General features: G+C 37.6%; 1 long non-coding RNA gene across 3 annotated transcripts in view; it reads left to right on the top strand.

Annotated features, from left to right (window-relative positions):
• Positions 1 to 16,907, top strand: part of LOC143665340 (uncharacterized) — an 80,064-nt gene that overhangs the window by 10,330 nt on the left and 52,827 nt on the right. For 2 of the 3 annotated variants that reach the window (XR_013166889.1, XR_013166890.1), the window contains exon 3: positions 9,932 to 9,991. The exons of the other annotated variant lie outside the window; for it this stretch is intronic. This is a non-coding gene — a long non-coding RNA (uncharacterized LOC143665340). The remainder of the gene's footprint in view (positions 1 to 9,931; positions 9,992 to 16,907) is intronic. 3 annotated transcript variants of the gene reach the window in all.

The raw sequence follows: 16,907 nt of genomic DNA, 5'->3' as shown, positions 1-16,907 counted from the left end.
TAACACACTTTTCTCCTTAGTGAAAGATTTTTAAAGAAACAGTATATTTTTAACTACCATACTTTTATTTTAGCATAATATCCTTTAAGAGACATTTTGGGGACTGGAGACTGGGAGTGAAGGATGCAAGTGTGATGTGTACTTTAGGGAAAACATCATTTGACAGGTTAAATCTGCAGGTCCCAGAGCTTACAGAACATTACATAGCTGAATAGAATCGACAGGTAGATACTATTGCAACACTCATCAAAAGACGAAACGCAAAAACTAATTCTTTCTGTGGAATAAAAGATTCCAAGTTCTGTGGGCCATTTTTCTTAAACAACCCACTATTTAAAAGAAAAAAGAATAAATGGTTCCAAGTAAGAGTATTGGCTACAGTCAAAGGTTGAATTCTGTAACTTTTTTCAATTCCTTTGACGAATACAAACTAGTTGGTGAGTTGGATTAATACCTAAACCTTCCTCTCCTTAGAACTCAAGGTTATAATTGCTATTGCTGTGTATAAAATACATCCCATGGACCCCTGCAAACTCCCACATATCCACACAACTCCATGGGATGCTACCTTCCAATTCTTGTAAGAGTGATCCTCCCGTGAGAGACCTAAAGACACACCTTCATAGCTATACATTTTTTTAAAGAAATGGCTTGAGAGTTTCCTGCCTTCCTGTATACTCACAGGTGTCACCAATGATAATTTTGTTAAACCTCTAATTACTTTACATTTCCTAGAACTGATCAAGTAACAGCCCACACAATTTTTCCACTGAAACTATAGATAGGCAAATAAATGAAGCCATCTCACCCCTACTGACTCTTTTCTAGCAAACGCTATCCTGGCACATAACAATGTGCTACCACAAATCACCCAGCCATTGGAAATGACCACCCTTCCATAGACATCAAGTGGATCTGTAACTACAGGGATCAGAATACATATCAAGAAAGCAAAATTTAGAAAATTAAGTTCTGATCATATTTTCTTCTTTCTCTCTTAGTCGTGAGACCCTTTAGGTAATATCAAGTTTCTATGATATAACAATAAAAGAAAAGAAAACTCTGTCACCATTTTGATTTACAAATGAAATGTATTTTTGAGATTAAAAGGCAATGAACTGGAAAATGTATTACAAAGAAAAATCACATTTTAGGGAAATAAATTGTGGTTCCTAAGTAATAGAATAAACAAATTGATATAATTCTCTCTTTGGCATATTTCAACGTCATAGTAAATATAAAATATTCTGTAACAAATTTATATCTAGCTTTCTCCCTCCAGTCCTTCCCTAACATATTTATCGTCTATTTTTTTTAAATTGATTATAAGTCAAAAAAATTGGTCTTAGAAGATTCAAATATATAGAAACTATGGTTGCACATACATTCTAAATTTAATTTTTTAAAAACTTGATTTCAAGGGTATGAACATTAGTCATGAGTGTGGTTAAGGCATGGTATCCCTGGGTTGTTATATTTTGTTGGCATTTTAAACTCAGATTTATATACCAACTTATTGAACAGCATCAGCCTACTCACAGGGTCCCTTACAACTTTTTAGTTAGCAAATACATTTAATATATTTAACTCTTTTACTTTTTAGCAACCTGACATCCCTATTGATGAACATGAATCTTTTATAAGAAGTAATATCTGAGGTATCTAACAGAGTATTTATCATCAAATCCAACTACTAATCTGATGCATGTTCTTTAATAAAAATCAGGAATTGGGATTCAATGATAGTGTATTTTATATTGTCTCTTTCTCTCTTTCTTTCTCTATTTTATTGCTATTTTGATAGCTTATTATTTGTGATAAAGATTTAAATTTTCCCTTATAGTGATATCTTGATTTACAAATTGCTTAGAACCTAAGCAACCATACAAGAAATTCTCAATGTCAAAAAGCAAAAAGCCAAAAAAAAAATCACTGTCTTATAAAATGATGTTACTTGCGAACCTCATTGAATGCCAAAAAAATACCTCTGAGCATAGGGTTAAGATAAATGGGTGAGAAAAGAATAAACAAATAAGAAAACAAACAAGCAAAGAAAAATAAGGTAGGCCCTATGGAAGTCATGACCTCATGATATCTGATAATACATCTCCTGTCCAAAGCATTCTTTGCCTGAAGACTAAAGAGATGACCTTTATATCTCCCTGTGTTTTTTCAATCCTGTTTCCCAATTAAAATGGGGAAAATTTGTTATATTTCAATAATTGCACTGAATATGCTTTGAATTCAATATTTTTCCTCCCGAATGTTGAAACAAGACCTGTTTAGTATATGACTTCCCAAAATCACACAGTGAACAGCACCTTAGTAGAACCCATGGATCTTTTTCATATTGATGATCATGAAGCTCAAGATTCTCAAGCAAAAGAATAAAAATGATTTTTTTGTTGTTGATTTATGTTGCTTGGTAGACAGTTCCATGGATATTTAGAAGGGATTTTAAGGGCATATCTGACTGAAGCTTTCAGGGTCATCTGCTGGTATGGAGAATTGGTTTGATCTTTCATGGGCTTTTCCAACCACCTACTCCATAGCTTCTTGAAAAGCATGTACCACCCACTCCCAACCCCACTGCCCTCTCCTCATGCCAATACTCTTTCAGAATGACTGGACTGAAGGTATTCGTGCCACTTTGGGGGCTGCTCACATCTTCTTCCTCTTCTTTCCTGGCTTCTGTGATATATTGGCCATCATTCTCACAGTTTTATTTCTGTTATTGAAGTTTCCCCCATAGAAGTTTATCAGTAATGTATCCTCCATTAAGAAAATGATTATTGGAAAAGTTGGACTTCCAGAGAAGATGGTGGCTTAGTAAGGTGCGCGCGTCTTAGTTCCTCCTCCAGAACAACTACTAAACTATTATAAGCCAAAAAAACTATTATAAGTCAAAAAAATTGACTCGGATCAGCGGTTCCCCAAGCCACAGTGGCCGGCGACCGGTGCCTCTCCCACTCACGCAGCTTCCCAGGCCAGCTGGGAGCCTCGGATCAGCGGTTCCCCAAGCCACGGCGGCCAGCGACCAGCGCCCCTCCCACACACGTGGCTTCCCAGGCCAGCTGGGAGCCTCGGATCAGCGGTTCCCCAAGCCACGGCGGCCGGTGACCAGCGCCCCTCCCATACACGCGGCTTCCCAGGCCAGCTGGGAGCCTCGGATCAGCGGTTCCCCAAGCCACGGCGGCCGGTGACCGGCACCCCTCCCACACACGTGGCTTCCCGGACCGGCTGGGAGCCTAGGATCAGCGGTTCCCCAAGCTGTGGCGGCCGGCGACTGGCGCCCCTCCCACACACGTGGCTTCCCGGGCCGACTGGGAGCCTAGGATCAGCGGTTCCCCAAGCCAAGGCAGCCGGTGACCGGCGCCCCTCCCACACACACAGCTTCCCGGGCCGGCTGGGAGCCTTGGAACAGCGGTTCCCCAAGTTGCAGCGGCAGGTGACCGACACCCCTCCCACACATGCTGTTTCCCGGGCCGGCTGGCAGCCTCGGATCAGCGGTTCCCCAAGCTGTGGTGACTGGCACCCCTCCCCCACAGGTGACATCCCGGAGGGAAAGGAAAGAGTCTCCAACAGTAGTAGAGACTGAGTCCAACCTAACACCAATAGTGGCATTAATAAACAACTTCTGACTACTAAAAATAAGCCCTCAGCTCAGGCGAAACTGATCAAGGCGGAAGTCGCCTATTCGACTAATTGAAAAAGAGGAAAGGGGGCAAAACAGAGCCTTCTGCAGCTGTTTCTATGGAGGCTTGGTTGCCTCTGGGCTCAGCGCTGGGATTACACAGGTTGCAACTGCCCCAAACGCAGAAACAGGCTGCTTTCAGGGCTCTCTACACCCTGACCTTCTTCGCGGGAGGGGTGAAATGCAACTCAGGTGGAATCCCTCTCTTAGGAATTCAGATTCCAGGACTTCACAGTTTGAAGCCATTAAAACCAACCTACAACCTTTCCTCTGTCTCCACCACACACCCAGCAGTGAGAGTCTTCCAAAGTTAAAGGAACCACAACATCTTTTGCTGGTGGGACCCACAGACAGACAAGCACCACATACTGGGCAGGATAAGAAAAACAGAGCCCAGAGACTTCACAGGAAAGTCTTTCCCCCTTCTGGGTCCCACACTCAGGGGAATCTGATTAAATGCCCAGACACCAGCAAAAAATAACAAATCACACCAGGAAAATTGAAGATATGGCCCAGTCAAAGGAAGAAACCAATAGCTCAAATGAGATACAGGAGCTGAGACAACTAATTCTGAATATACGAACAGAAGTGGAAAAGCTCTTCAAAAACCAAATCAGTAAATTGAGGGGGGACATAAAGAAGGCATGGGATGAACAAAAAGAAGAAATGGAAAGTCTGAAAAAACAAATCACAGAACTTATGGGAATGAAAGATACAGTAGAAGAAATGAAAAAAAACAATGGAAACCTACAATGGTAGATTTCAAGAGACAGAGGTTAGAATTAGTGAACTGGAGGATGGAACATCTGAAATCCAAAAAGAAACAGAAACTATAGGGAAAAGAATGGAAAATTTTGAGCAGGGACTCAGGGAATTGAATGATAATATGAAGCGCACAAATATACATGTTGTGGGTGTCCCAGAAGGAGAACAGAAGGGAAAAGGAAGAGAAAAACTAATGGAAGAAATTATCACTGAAAATTTCCCAACTCTTATGAAAGACCTAAAACTACAGATCCAAGAAGGACAGCGTACTCCAAAGAGAATAGATCCAAATAGGGGTTCTCCAAGACACTTACTAGTTAGAATGTCAGAGGTCAAAGAGAAAGAGAGGATCTTGAAAGCAGCAAGAGAAAAACAATCCATCACATACAAGGGAAACCCAATAAGACTATGTGTAGATTTCTCAGCAGAAACCATGGAAGCTAGAAGACAGTGGGATGATATATTTAAATTACTAAAAGAGAAAAACTGCCAGCCAAGACTTCTATATCCAGCAAAATTGTCCTTCAAAAATGAGGGAGAAATTAAAACATTTTCAGACAAAAAGTCACTGAGAGAATTTGTGACCAAGAGACCAGCTCTGCAAGAAATACTAAAGGGAGCACTAGAGTCAGATATGAAAAGACAGAAGAGAGAGGTATGGAGAAGAGTGTAGAAAGAAGGAAAATCAGATATGATATATATAATACAAAAGGCAAAATGGTAGAGGAAAGTATTACCCAAACAGTAATAACACTAAATGTTAATGGACTGAATTCCCCAATCAAAAAACATAGACTGGCAGAATGGATTAAAAAACAGGATCCTTCTATATGCTGTCTACAGGAAACACATCTTAGAACCAAAGATAAACATAGGTTGAAAGTGAAAGGTTGGGAAAAGATATTTCATCCAAATAATAATCAGAAAAGAGCAGGAATAGCTATACTAATATCCAACAAATTAGACTTCAAATGTAAAACAGTTAAAAGAGACAAAGAAGGATACTATCTACTAATAAAAGGAACAATTAAACAAGAAGACATAACAATCATAAATATTTATGCACCGAATCAGAATGCCCCAAAATACATGAGGAATACACTGCAGTTACTGAAAAGGGAAATAGACATATCTACTATAATAGTTGGAGACTTCAATTCGCCACTCTCATCAATGGACAGAACATCTAGACAGAGGATCAAAAAAGAAACAGAGAATTTGAATATTAAAATAAATGAGCTAGACTTAACAGACATTTATAGGACATTACACCCCACAACAGCAGGATACACCTTTTTCTCAAGTGCTCATGGATCTTTCTCAAAGATAGACCATATGCTGGGTCACAAAGCAAGTCTCAACAAATTTAAAAAGATGGAAATCATACACAACACTTTCTCAGATCATAAAGGAATGAAGTTGGAAATCAATAATAGGCAGAGGGCCAGAAAATTCACAAATACGTGGAGGCTCAACAACACATTCTTAAACAACCAGTGGGTCAAGGAAGAAATTACAAGAGAAATTAGTAAATATCTTGAGGCGAATGAAAATGAAAACACAACATATCAAAACCTATGGGACGCAGCAAAGGCAGTGCTAACAGGGAAATTTATTGCCCTAAATGCCTATATCAGAAAAGAAGAAAGGGCAAAAATTCGGGAATTAACTGTCCACCCTGAAGAACTGGAGAAAGAACAGCAAACTAACCCCAAAGCAAGCAAAAGAAAAGAAATAACAAAGATTAGAGCAGAAATAAATGAAATTGAGAACATGAAACAATAGAGAAAATCAATAAGACCAGAAGTTGGTTCTATGAGAAAATCAACAATATTGATGGGCCTTTAGCAAGACTGACAAAAAGAAAAAGAGAGAGGATGCAAATAAATAAGATCAGAAATGGAAGAGGAGACATAACCACTGACCTCACAGAAATAAAGGAGGTAATAACAGGATACTATGAACAACTTTACGCTAATAAATACAGCAATGTAGATGAAATGGAAAGTTCCTAGAAAGGCATGAACAACCAACTTTGACTCAAGAAGAAATAGATGACCTCAACAAACCAATCACAAGTAAAGAAATTGAATCAGTCATTCAAAAGCTTCCTAAAAAGAAAAGTCCAGGACCAGACGGCTTCAAATGTGAATTCTACCAAACATTCCAGAAAGAATAAGTACCAAATCTGCTCAAACTCTTCAAAAAAATTGAAGTGGAGGGAAAGCTACCTAATTCATTCTATGAAACCAACATCACCCTCATACCAAAACCACGCAAAGATATTACAAAAAAGAAAACTACAGACCAATCTCTCTAATGAATATAGATGCAAAAATCCTCAACAAAATTCTAGCAAATCGAATCCAATAGCACATTAAAAGAATTATACATCATGACCAAGGAGGATTCATCCCAGGTATGCAAGGATGGTTCAACATAAGAAAATCAGTTAATGTAATACACCATATCAACAAATCAAAGCAGAAAAATCACATGATCATCTCAATTGATACAGAGAAGGCATTTGACAAGATTCAACATCCTTTCCTGTTGAAAACACTTCAAAGGATAGGAATACAAGGGAACTTCCTTAAAATGATAGAGGGAATATATGAAAAACCCACAGCTAATATCATCCTCAATGGGGAAAAATTGAAAACTTTCCCCCTAAGATCAGGAACAAGACAAGGATGTCCATTATCACCACTATTATTCAACATCATGTTGGAGGTTCTAGCCAGAGCAATTAGACAAGAAAAAGAAATACAAGGCATCAAAATTGGAAAGGAAGAAGTAAAACTATCACTGTTTGCAGATGATATGATACTATACTTCAAAAACCCGGAAAAATCCACAACAAAACTACTAGAGCTAATAAATGAGTACAGCAAAGTAGCAGGTTACAAGATCAACATTCAAAACTCTGTAGTGTTTCTCTACACTAGCAATGAACAAGCTGAGGGGGAAATCAAGACACGAATCCCATTTACAATTGCAACTAAAAGAATAAAATACTTAGGAATAAATTTAACTAAAGAGACAAAAGACCTATACAAAGAAAACTACAAAAAACTGTTAAAAGAAATCCCAGAAGACCTAAATAGATGGAAGGGCATACTGTCTTCATGGATTGGAAGATTAAATATAGTTAAGATGTCAATTCTACCTAAATTGATTTACAGATTCAATGCAATACCAATCAAAATCCCAACAACTTATTTTTCAGAAATAGAAAAACCAATAAGCAAATTTATCTGGAAGGGCAGGGTGCCCCGAATTGCTAAAAGTATCTTGAGGGAAATAAACGAAGCTGGAGGTCTCACGCTGCTGGACTTTAAGGCATATTATGAAGCCACAGTGGTCAAAACAGCATGGTATTGGCATAAAGATAGATATATCGACCAATGGAATTGAATAGAGTGCTCAGATACAGACCCTCTCATCTATGGATATTTGATCTTTGATAAGGCAGTCAAGCCAATTCACCTGGGACAGAACAGTCTCTTCAATAAATGGTGCCTAGAGAACTGGATATCCATATGCAAAAGAATGAAAGAAGACCCATCTCTCACACCCTATACAAAAGTTAACTCAAAATGGATCAAAGATCTAAACATTAGGTCTAAGACCATAAAACAGTTAGAGGAAAATGTTGGGAGATACCTTATGGATCTTACAACTGGAGGCGGTTTTATGGACCTTAAACCTAAAGCAAGAGTACTGAAGAAGGAAATAAATAAATGGGAGCTCCTCAAAATTAAACACTTTTGTGCATCAAAGAACTTCATCAAGAAAGTAGATAGACAGCCTACACAATGGGAGACAATATTTGGAAATGACATATCAGATAAAGGTCTAGTATCCAGAATTTATAAAGAGATTGTTCAACTCAACAACAACAAAAAGGCAACCAACCCAATTACAAAATGGGAAAAAGACTTGAACAGACACCTATCAGAAGAGGAAATACAAATGGCCAAAAGGCACATGAAGAGATGCTCATTGTCCCTGGCCATTAGAGAAATGCAAATCAAAACCACAATGAGATATCATCTCATACCCACCAGATTGGCCATTATCAACAAAACAGAAAATGACAAGTGCTGGAGAGGATGCGGAGAAAGAGGCACACTTATCCACTGTTGGTGGGAATGTCAAATGGTGCAACCACTGTGGAAGGCAGTTTGGCAGTTCCTCAAAAAACTGAATATAGAATTGCCATATGGCCCAGCAATACCATTGCTAGGTGTCTACGCAAAGGACTTAAGGGCAAAGACACAAACGGACATTTGCACACCAATGTTTATAGCAGCATTATTTACAATTGCAAAGAGATGGAAACAGCCAAGATGTCCATCAACAGACGAGTGGCTAAACAAACTGTGGTATATACATACGACGGAATATTATCCAGCTTTAAGACAGAATAAACTTCTGAAGCATGTAATAACATGGATGGGCCTAGAGAACATTATGCTGAGTGAGTCTAGCCAAAAACTAAAGGACAAATACTGTATGGTCCCACTGATGTGAACTGACACTAGAGAATAAACTTGGAATATGTCATTGGTAACAGAGACCATCAGGAGTTAGAAATAGGGTAAGATAATGGGTAATTGGAGCTGAAGGGATACAGACTGTGCAACAAGACTGGATACAAAAACTCAAAAATGGACAGCACAATACTACCTAATTGTAATGTAATCATGTTAAAACACTGAGTGAAACTGCATCTGAGCTATAGTTTTTTTAAATATGTTTTTTGTATTTTTTATTTTTATTTTTTCTCTATATTATCATTTTGTTTCTTTTTCTGTTGTCTTGCTATTTCTTTTTCTAAATCGATGCAAATGTACTAAGAAATGATGATCATACATCTATGTGATGATATTAAGAATTACTGATTGCATATGTAGAATGGAATGATTAAAAAAAAAAGAAAATGATTATTCTACTGGTATTGTTTTCTACCTTGCTACTTAGACTTTTTATGACCACTACTATATAGTATACAAAATCTGTAGGAATAAGATTTTGTTCTATATACTAAATGGAGAGCCAATAATTAGGGAAAGTAGAATCCATAAAAAACTCAGAAATACGAATGAAAGTGATCATCTTAAAACATGCAGTGATGGTCCAAAGATCAGAATCTAGTGCTGATTTTAGTTTCTAGCTCATTCCAGGATAGCCAAAGAAACAGTTGATCCTAAACATTGATTCCTTACTTCTCTAGACCATTTCTAGTTCTGTAATAAATCTCAGAAAATTGCATGGCAGGTGCTATAATAGAAAAAAGAGGCAAAATTTGAAAGTGGGCTAGAAAGTGAGGAAGACTAAAAAGGAAAATGATCTCAACATTCTGAAAATTCAGTTAATGAAACTAAGGCTATCATTCTTCAAAGTAGAATATTATGAAACTATAAGAAAGAAGAGACCAGTCTAATGGTTTCCTTTCATCTTTTACAGAGTCAGCCACAAATATCAACTACTAAACAGAACTTTGATTTTTCAAGAGTACACCAGAAGGTCTGTACACTTAGGTTGGATTCTTTAATGTGTGAATAAAACTGCTTAAGAACGAACAGAAGGTGCACAGGTAGTTTAGTGATTAGAATGCCTGCCTTTCATGCAGGAGACCTGCGTTCGATTTCTGGACCATGCAAAAAAAAAAAAAAAAATGAACACAGAAGGGAATGCAAGGGTAGTTCAGTGGTAGAATTCTCACCTGCCATGCAGGAGACCTGGGTTCGATTTCCAGTCCATGCACTTCCCAAAAAACAAACAAACAAAGTACAAGCAAGCAAACAAAATTCAACAAATGGTGCTGCAGTAACAGGATACTCACATGGAAAAATAATGAAATGTGACCCTACCATACAGCATACAAAAAAAAAAAAATGAACAGATAGAAGTAAGTGCTAGAGAAAATGCAGAGAAAGAGATGTACCTATTCACTGTCAGTAGGGAAATAAGAGGTGCAGCCTCTTAGAGGGCAGTGTGGTGGTTCCACAGGAGGCTAGAGGTGAGGTTACCATAAGATCCTGAAACCCCTTTGCTCAGTATATAGCTAGAGGAACTGAGTGTAGGGACACTAATGTACATTTGCACACTGGTGTTTATGGTGGCAGTATTTCCGATCCGCAATGAATGGAGGTGGCCTAAGAGTACAATAACTAAGGAATGGAACGGGGAACCATAGTGTATACATACAATGGACTGTTGAGCAGCCACAAGAAGGAATAAAGTGGTGAGGCATGCAACTAGTGAATGAATCTTAAAGACAATATATTGAATGAAATGTCAGAAACAAAAAGACAAATGTTATCATGCCTCACTCATATGGACTAGCTATAATATAAAAACTCAGTGAACTGAAGTTGAGAACATGGGTTATCAGGTTGGAGCCTATTGAAAAAGGTCCTAGATTATGAACTCTTAAAACAGTCACATTTATTCATGAGTTGTAACTGTTATTTCTAAATTCTGAGATACTGACCTGTTTGTTTATAACATGTTCGTTCCCAGAAACTTTGGGTATTTATGTGACCTGAGACTCAGAATTAGAGCTCTGAAGCTATAAAAATCAGCAGTACTCCATACAAAAATTGTTTAAAATGTTGAAAAGAGATCTGACTTCAAGTGGAGATATGAATGAAGCTGATCTGGATAGGACTAAGGGAAATCAGAATTTATGGTAAAGGATGATGTCGTCCATATTTTAAAACTTCAACCTCTGTGTGAGATCAAAGGGAGAGATGTTTATTTGGTGCAAAATTTATATTTTGGGTAGTGCATTTCCTAATTTAACTTTTGTGGTCAGTTTAGTTGAACACCATAAGTACATGGAATCTTGAATAAGGTGTGAGATCTTGTTGGTTTGTCCAGGTTAACGTGATACCCCGATATATCCCAGAGTAACTTGGGCAGTGTATAAAGAAATATTTGCAAGGTCCTCTTGGGGCACTAAGGAGAGTGGAAGAAATATTCAACTTCCCCATTTGGAGATTTTCTAATATTCTTGAAAGCAGTGGAGACAACCAAATCAATAGGCTAAGCCCTCAATCTTGTGATTTGCCCCTATGAAACTATTCTTGCAAAGCTTAGGCTAAGCCTACTTAAAATTAAGTCTACATGTCACCCCCAGAAAACGTCTTCTGTTGCTCAGATGTGGCCTCTCTCTCTAAGCACATGCAAGAAGTGAACTCACTGCCCTACCCCCCCCCACACACACACACAGAACATGACTCCAAGGGGTGTAAATCTCCCTGGAAACGGGACAGTACTCATAGAATGAGCCAGGACTTGCATCAAGAGATTGAGAAAGCCTTCTTGACCAAAAGGGAGAGGAGAGAAATGAGACAGAGTTTCAGTGACTGAGAGATTTAAAACAGTGGAGGTTATCCTGGAGGCTATTCTTATGCATTGTATAGATATCCCTTTTCAATTTATGACATATTGGAGTAGTTAGAGTGTAGTACCTGAAATTGTTGAGCTGTGTTCCAGTAGCCTTGATTCTTTAAGACGATGGTATAATGATATAGCTTTTACGATGCGACCGTGTGATTGTGAAAACCTTATGTCTGATGCTCCTTTTCTCTAGAGTATGGACTGATGAATAAAAAATATGGATAAAAAAATAAACAAATAATGGGGGGACAAATGATAAAATAAATTGGGTATCTGGAAATACTAGTGGTCAGTAAGAGGGAGGGGTAAGAGTTTTGGTTTATATGAGTTTTTTCTTTTTCTTTCTTTTTTTGGAGTGATACAAATGTTCTAAAAACTGATCATGGCGATGAATACACAACTATGTAATGATATTGTGAGCCATTGATTATACACCATGTATAGAATGTGTGTATGATAAGATTTATCAGTAAAAATTTTAATAAAAAGAGTACCCCAGAAGGTTATGAAAATGATGGGAGATTACAGCCTAATACTATTTAAGATGCAACAAATTCTTACATTTCAAAGATACGGTTTCCCTCCAGGCATGCTTTATATATATATATATATATATATATATATATAAAAGGATAACTTTAAATTTTATAGCCTTCCTTTCTCAATGAAAAGTTTTAAGATATAAAAATGCTTTCTTCCTTCTTGTATTGCACTCCTGAAAAAGCTACCAAATCCTATTTATTATCCTTCTGTTACTCTCTCTCCAAAAGGCAACATGAATATTATAGTTTCTTAGTTATACTAGTCAAGAGCTGTAAGGTTGAGAGGATCAATCAGTCTCATTAAAATGGCAAGTAAAGTAAATGGCTATTAGAGACTATCAAATTTCTTCTGAAACTGTCATTCAGACTGTACAAAACATCAAGAAACTTCATATGAATGAAATCTCTCCTCTGGAGCAATGGGAAATAATATTAATAATAATGTTTTATAATCATAATACCATTTGTAGTTCCTTACAATATGTTAATTTAACATAAGGTTTTGTTTAATCCCTCAACAAATCCTGCAAGATTAATGATGTACTGATTTTAAAAATAAGGAAACTGGGATTCAAAAACATTCATTGGGGCGGGCCGCGGTGGCTCAGCGGGCAAAGTGCTTGCCTGCTATGCCGGAGGACCTCGGTTCGATTCCCGGCCCCAGCCCATGTAACAAAAACGGAGAAACAGAATACAATAAAACAAGAAAATGTTTAAAAATGTTTCCCTTTCTTCCTTCCTTCCTTCCTTCTATCCTTCCTTCCTTCTCTCTGTCTTTCCTTTAAAAAAAAAAAAAAAAAAAAAAAAAAAAAACATTCATTGCCTTAGGTCATACCCTAAACATCAAAAACAGGATTCATGGTAATACCCTATGTCTCCAGTATCTTAGCTTATTCCACCACATCATTTCCTTGTTTCGAGTTTAATAAGCAGTGCTTTGGTACCTTAAAGTGATAGAGACCTTGCTTCTCTAGACATCAACGTCATTTTGGTTGTGACTTTATCATTGCTTGGTGTGCCCATTTGAAGCTGTTATGTACCCTTTAAAAGGCCATGTACCCCATAAAAGTCCATGTTCTCTTATTCTATCCCTGTTGAGGCAGACCAATTATTGGGACAGACCTTCTGATTTGACTATTTCTGTGGAGAAGTGACCCAGCCCATGTAAGGTGGATCTTAATCCCTCTGGTGGGGTCCTCTGTGAGAAGAAAAAAAGATGGATGAAACTCAGAGATCTTGGAGAAACTAAGGGAAAAATACCCAGAGACATTTGGAGACAACCTTTGAAACCAGAAGCCAAGAGAGAAATATCAGCAGACATCACTATGTGCCTTCCCATTTGACAGAGGAACCCTGATGTAAATTATTTTTCTTCAGAGAAGGTATCATCTTGTTGGTGCCTTAATTGGGACATTTTCATGGCCTTAAAACTGTTAAGTTTGCCTTTACTTAATTTCTCATGTAATTTTGATGGCAAGATAGGCAAGTTTAGTAATACATAAAAATATATATGTTGACAGAAACAGAGAAGGATAAATTTTCTACATTATATATGGAAGAGCTATGCAGTTTTATAGTTGTGTAAATTAATTGTTGGGGACAGAGATGATAAGACCTAAATGAAAGGAAAAGAGAGAAAAGTTTAGAAATATGAATTTATAATTAGACATCCAATTTATAATACCTTACTGATGGTGTGCTATCTAGAGGCTTACTAGAAAATAAAACAAGGTAATTGTCATGGTCAGGTCATTGTGTCAATTTGGCCTGGTGGTGGTTCCTGGTTTTCTGATCAGGCAAGTGCTGGCCTGTCTGATGCTATGAGGACATTTCATGGACTTAAATCATGACCACATCGGCAGTATCCACAGCTGACTGCATTTGCAACCAGCTAAGGGTAGGATCTTCTGCAATGAATGACACTTAATCTAGTCACCAAAAGGCTTTTAAGAACTCAGAAGAGACAATCACTCTTCCTGCTTCAGCCAGCCAGCCTCTCCTGAGAGTTTGCTGAGGACCTTCATTGGCACTGCCAGCTTGTGGCCTGCCCTACAGATCTTGGACTTTTAAATCCCCACAGTTGCCCTGAAAGTTCGTTGAAGACCTTCATTGGAGCCGCCAACTCACTGCCTATTCTACAGACCCTTTATTCACATCCCCATGGTTATATGTGAGACTTTTAAAAATTTTATATTTACAGATATCTCCTGCTGATTCTTTTTCTCTGGAGAACTCTAGATAATTCAGTAATAGACTGACAGACTGGTAGACTTTCAGTTATGGCCTCTAATGTAGAAAGTGTGAACATTGTATGTAATTTTTCTGCATTCTAATATGTGAGGAAGAATTTCTGCTGTTTTGATAGTTGACATTCAATGAATACCTTGCCTTTATCTGAAATTATTTAATAACATAGTTGTTGTTGTTTAAAATAAATTTCACAGTATTTTAATTTGCAATATTGTGATGCTCTTTTTGAAAATTTGGAAAATTTGTATCACAAAGCATCATTTTTTAAATAGAACTCCAAGTACTTAAGATCTTACTGTTCAGAAAACTTGACTTACAGTGTGGTTTTCAAATATTCTCCTTATAAAATATTAGATGAAACAAACACATTTCTCTGTATATTTCTTCTATTACAACTGTCCTCAAACTCAAATAAGTCATAGAGAGAATTGTGGGAATTTTGGTGAGGCAATAAAAGAATTTTTCTATCTCAGAAATTTTGTCTAAGGCATAATGGGGGAAATATCAAGTAAAATCCTGTGAAAATGAAAGAGAAAGTAAAAGTAGACAGATTTTTCAGAACTGATATTGGTAAATTAGAATTCAGGAATATTGGGAGGGACATCCATGAATCACAGAGTCTTTAATCTGAAAAATTTATTCAGCTAAAGTCTAAATCCACTTAAAAATAATCTGAAGCATGAACATAAAAAAAACTGTCCTGGATTTTTCAGGGAGGATGGCAAAGTAGGGAGCTCCAGTACTCACTACTCCTCCAAAAGCACCTAACGGACAGGCAGAAAAGGTCTGAAACTTTGGTTCTGGGGTCCAGAGGCCAAGGGAGCATTGTATAGCACCAGAGAAGAAAAGATGAAGAGGTAAAAAAAACTGTGGTAAAGAACCATGAATAACTTGCTCCATAGCTGATGTCAACACCTATTTTCCACTCTCAAGGGGAGCTGCCTTGGGTCCAGTCTCTGACTGGCTACTGTAGACAGAGAGAAATGTGTAAACTCTCTTCCCCAAGAATGGAGGGGGAGAGGCATGGTCAAGGACTGATAAGGTTTTTGATTGGCAAATTTAGATCACTAGGTCATGACTCTGAATTACTGATTTACCCAGCCCTGGACAAGGACAGCTGTGGACATTGTTTCAATGTAGCATCTAACAGGGGTGAAGGAGGTAGAGATTTAAAGATGCAAGACCTCGGTTATGGTTTTGTGGAAGAGTTTGCTAAAGACCACCATCTGCTGGGCAAGCCAGGAAAGTGCAGCTTTGGGGAAACATTAAAAAGGCCTTTCAATGTCTTTCCTACCTCTCTCCCAAAGGCTCTTTGGGACTGGTCTGCACCCCATTTGTGGGTCTTTGGCTCTGTTTAGGTTGGGAAATTCTGACTTTGGAAAGTCCTCAATGGGTTGAACTTAATCCAAGATTTTACCCTCCATGTATAGGCATCTAGAGGCAACAAAAGGAGAGTAAAAAAACAAAAACAGAACACTATAGAGGCAAAAGGCAAGCAAAAACAGAACAGATCAAGATTCCTGAAGAAGGAGTAGAGGAAATGACGCTTTCTACCCAGGATGAAACAGTTGCAAGAATAGTGCAAATTCAAAATTGTACTCAATACTCAGGCCAAGAATCAGATAAAGAAGAGCTGGAAAAAAATATGATCAAACATGGGCAATTCTAAAGGTATGGAATGAGTTGAACCAAGTGTCGAAGAATAGCTTTAACAGAAAGCCAGTCAAGAATAAAACCCTAAGCAAGACAAAGAAACTGACCTTCAAGTAAAATCATCACAATAATCAGATGCCTAGACATCAGCAAAAAATGGCAAGCTGTACTAAGAAAAGAAAGATATAGCCCAGTCAAGGGAACAAATTTAAACTTTGGAAGAGACACAGAATTTTCAAGAACTCATAAAAAATGTTCAAACAAATCTCCTAAATCAATTCAAGGAGATGAAAGAAAATATGGCTGAAGAGATAAAGCATATTATGAAGAAATAGGTGAGCAAGAAGGATAATTTAAAAGTATAAAAAGAAACAAAACAGAACTTATGGCAATGAAATGCACACTAGAAGAGATTAAAAATACACTGGAGACATATACAGCTGATTTGACTAAGCAGATGAAAGAATAAGTGAATTAGAAGACAGGAAAAAAAATATTAAAGATGAAAGAATAAGTGAATTAGAAGACAGGAAAAAAAATATTAAAGATAGAAGAACAGATACAGAAAGGAATGGAAAAAATTGAACTGG

The sequence above is a fragment of the Tamandua tetradactyla genome, chromosome 21, assembly GCF_023851605.1.
Source record: "Tamandua tetradactyla isolate mTamTet1 chromosome 21, mTamTet1.pri, whole genome shotgun sequence".
Classification (NCBI taxonomy): Eukaryota; Metazoa; Chordata; class Mammalia; order Pilosa; family Myrmecophagidae; genus Tamandua; species Tamandua tetradactyla.
The sequence above is the reverse complement of the archived record's forward strand: the minus strand, read 5'-3'. Positions and strand labels throughout refer to the sequence as shown.